The sequence below is a fragment of the Orycteropus afer genome, unplaced genomic scaffold (assembly GCF_000298275.1).
Source record: "Orycteropus afer afer isolate SDZICR_OR568_19922 unplaced genomic scaffold, OryAfe1.0 scaffold01133, whole genome shotgun sequence".
NCBI classification, from domain to species: domain Eukaryota; kingdom Metazoa; phylum Chordata; class Mammalia; order Tubulidentata; family Orycteropodidae; genus Orycteropus; species Orycteropus afer.
This window is the reverse complement of record NW_006922720.1, coordinates 169,754-174,013: the sequence shown is the minus strand read 5'-3', so window position 1 is coordinate 174,013 and position 4,260 is coordinate 169,754.

Here is a 4,260-nt window from a genome sequence, read left to right as displayed (position 1 = left end):
ACTGGTGGAATCCCCAAGACTATGGCCATTAGACACCCTTCAAACCTGTCACTGAAAATCAACTTTCAGCCAAACAATAGACAGGCCTATAAGATGAACAATAGCACCTGGGAGGTATTCATTGCTTAGAACAATTGACCATATGAGATAAAAAGGAATAAAGCTCAAAGGAAAGGCAGGGATCATCAGAAAGAAAGATGAATAGAAATGGAAAACACAGAAAGAAGTGTGAAGAGTGTTGGTACGTTGTGAAGATTACAATCCACGACACAAAAGAGAATATGTACAAATTATTGGATGGAGAACTAATTTGCTCTGTAAACTTTCACTTAAATCACAATATATATATTTTTTTAAGTCACCAGTATGGGAGAAGGGCAACATCATATATTAGCTGGCAGAAGCAAAAGATAAATGAACTGAAATATTGCACAACCGAAATCACTGAATCTGAGGAGCAAACATTTTAAAAAATGAGCAAAAGAGAAAGGTCTTCTGGGAGAGCATCATTTGTCTCACAGAAATTATGGGAGCCACTAAAAAGAAAGAGAAAAAAAAAGGAATAGAAGAGTTTGTGTATAAAAATATCAGAAAACTTTCCAAATTCTAGGATGAACATAAATTTAAAAATCCAAGAATCTCAACAAACTCCAAGTATATTCTAATCAAATATTACATATCTTCAAAACCAAAGATAAAGGCAAAAAGCAGCAAGAAAATACTGTTACACATAAAACATCTCAAGATTAAGCAAAATAAATTTTAAAAAAATTATTTTCTGAAAATTTGGAGACCTGAAGGAAATGGAATAACATATTTAAACTATAAAAGTGAAAATCTATCAACCAAAATATGTTTTCCTGACACAACTGATCTCTCAAAATTGAGGGTAAAATTAAGACATTTCCAGATAAGCCAGCTGAGCAAGTTTGTCTAGACCTGCCCTAAAATAAATGTAAAATAACTTCTTTAGATTGAAATAAAAAACTCCAAAAGTAATTTGGAGGCATATGACAATTGAAAAAAGATATATCTAATTGAACCCACACCTGTGGTATTCTGCAAAACAAAAGACAGGCATATGAGTTGAACATTTACCTCAAGTAGATACTCTCCTTGGGGAGAACAATCATGGGAAAAAGAAGGGCTGCTTATGCACAGGGAGACAGCTCAGGGGGCAGGAGTCCATGGAGGGATGGACACAGGTAAGAGGTAACTATGGGGAGGAAATGGGAGGGAAGCTGTTGAATTATGGTAAACTGTGGACAATGTCATGAGACAAAGTATATGTGAACTGCTGTATGGAAAGTGAATTTGCTCTGTAAATCTTCACCCAAATCACAAAAAAAAAAAAAAAAAAAGATTTATCTATAAAGACATCACTGGCAAATAAAAGCACAAGTTTTATGATGTATTTGTTTCTAACCTTATTTATTATATTCTAAAATTTGAAGTGATAAATGTGTAAAAATATTTAGAAGTTTATTTTACTGATACATAATTAATTAAGATGTAATTTGCAACAACAATTTAAATAGAGGAGGAACAATAGATCCCAATCTCCTTCCTAGGAGTGGCTGGTGGGTTTGAACCACCAACCTTCTGGTTAGTAGTCAAATGCATTAGGCACTATGCCACCAGAGCTCCTTTTATTTGGTTTGGTAATTAAGATGATATTATTTTAAACAGTGTTGTTGTACATTTAGGATATTACAGGTAATCTCCAGTGTATTTTTTTAAATATATACACAAAATGAAAGGAGTAAGGAGTTAGAATGATTTTGTGCAATATATCAGCTTAACAAAAAATAAGTTTGTACTGGAAGAAATGAGGACAAAAATATATGACATGAAGAAAACAAAACAGGAATGTAGGGCCATTCTTGTTGGTAATTGCTTTTATTGTAAATGGTTGGTTGAATAGATTTAAAAAAAAAAAGAAAAAGAAAAAGAAAGAATAAATAGGATTCATCTACATGCTATCTACAGGATATACACCTTACACCTTACACCTGATAGGCTGAAAGTGTAAAGGAGTTTATCTACCTTAGGTAAATCTTCAACTCATATGCCTGTGTTTTGTTTGGCTGAATGCCACAGGCGTGTGTTCAGTTCAAGAGCTGAAGGCCAGCTAGGGGCCATAGTCTCAGTGGTTCCACCCATCTCTCTCAGACCAGAAAACCAGGTCACCCTTTTTTTTCTTCCAAATTATTTTGAGTTTTGTTCCACATTGTTCTCCATTTCTATCCAGGATCTCCTGCATAGATCTCTTTCCTAGTAGTTGGCAGTGGTAACTGAACACCATCTAGCTCTTGTGGTCTCATAGTCATATAGGCTGTGGATCTCATGATGTACTAGTCCCAGGATTAATTGTTTCCATGAGTCATTGGTTTTTCTTTGTTCTTCTTTGTTCTGGATGAGGAGAAACCCATCATTACATCTAGATGGCTTCTTGAAAGCTTTTAAGATCTCAGTCACTACTCACCAAAGTAGGATGTAGAACAATGTTTTGTGTAGCATGTTATGCCATTTAAGCTTGATGTCCCCTGTGGTTATGATCCTGAGCCCTCTGGTTCAACTACTCAGTGCCACTGACTAGCTGGCTGTGAACAAGAAGTCACTCCACCCTTACCCCTTGTCAACTCTACTACACACCCAGGAATTCAGATCATACAAATACACTTCTAGGACCATTGCCTGCCCACCTTATACATGGTGTTGGGTACACTCCCTGCTTCACAGACATACCTATTTGTTCAGCCAGTCCACCCATCTTTCAACTGGTATACCCATGTTTACCTTCACTGAAAATGCAGTACTGTATGTGCAAAAGGGTTGATCTTTGTTATCTAAACCTCCCCTGCACCTCTCTATGTCTTCCTCTTCCTCAATGCCACCATGTTGATCAATCACATTTGGTACATTGTCCTTCTCTTCACCCAAATCAATACTTGTCTCCAACCATCTAACAGTGTTCTCTAGCCTTTCTTCCACCTTTGGTAACCAACAAAGAAAATTTCCTTCCATATATAAACCTTTCCTTGAGTTTTACAATAAAGGATTAATACAGTATTTGTTCTTCTTTGATTGAATTATTTCACTCAGCATACTGTCCTCCAAGTTCGCCCATGTTATGCAGTGTTTTGCAGATTTTACATTGTTCTTTAGGATTGCATAGTATTCCATTGTGTGTATGTACCATAATTTGGTTATCCATTCCAACTGATGGACACTTAGGTTGTTTCTACCTTTTGGGTATTATAAATGGTACTGCTATGAACATGGGTGTGCATATGTCTGTTCTTGTCATGGCTCTCACTTCTTTAATAACTGGTAATGAAATAGCTGGGTCAAATGGTATTTCAAATTCCAGCTTTTGAAGGAATAGTCATACTGCTTTCAACAGTGGTTGTACCATTTTACAGTCCCACCAGCAGTGTATGAGAGTTTCAGTCTCTCCACATTCTCACCAGCATTTATTATTTTCTGTCTTGTTGAACTTTGCTACTAGTACTGGAGCAAGGTGGTATCTCATGGTTGTTTTGATTTTCCTCTCTGTAAAGGCTAATGATCCTAAGCATTTCTTCATATGTTTGTTGGCCACCTGAATATCCTCCTTGGTGAAGTGTCTATTCATGTCTTCTGCTCATTTTTCAATTGGATTGTTTTTCTTTTTGTTATTGAGGTTTTGGAGTTTTCTGTAAATTCTAGAGATAAGTCCCTTGTCAGACATGACATTACCATTTTTCCCCCAATCTGTAGGTTCTCTCTTGATTCTTTTGGAGAAGTCTTTGGAAGCACATAATAATTAAATTTTTAGAAGGTCCCATTCAGATAGTTTCTCTTCTGCTGTTTGTGCATTTTGGGTTATACTTGATAGTCTATTTATGCCATATATCAGGATTCCTAAATTTGTCCCTGTTTTTCCTTGAGGAACTCTATACATTTAGTTTTCACATATAAGTCTTTGATCCATCTGGAGTTAGTTTTTCTGTATAGTGTAAGGTAGATATCTTGTTTCCTTTTTCTGTAAATGGATATAGTTTTACCAGCACCATTTATTAATTAATCCATTGAATGGATTTCAGCCCTTTCTCAAAATTCAGCTGAACATAGGTTGGTGAATTTATTTCTGGGTTCTCAATTCCATTTCATTAATCTATGTATCTGTCATTAAACCAATACCAGGCAGTTTTGACTATTGTGGCTGTATGGTAGGTTTTGAGATCTGGCAGAGTGAGACCTCCTACTTTGTTCTTC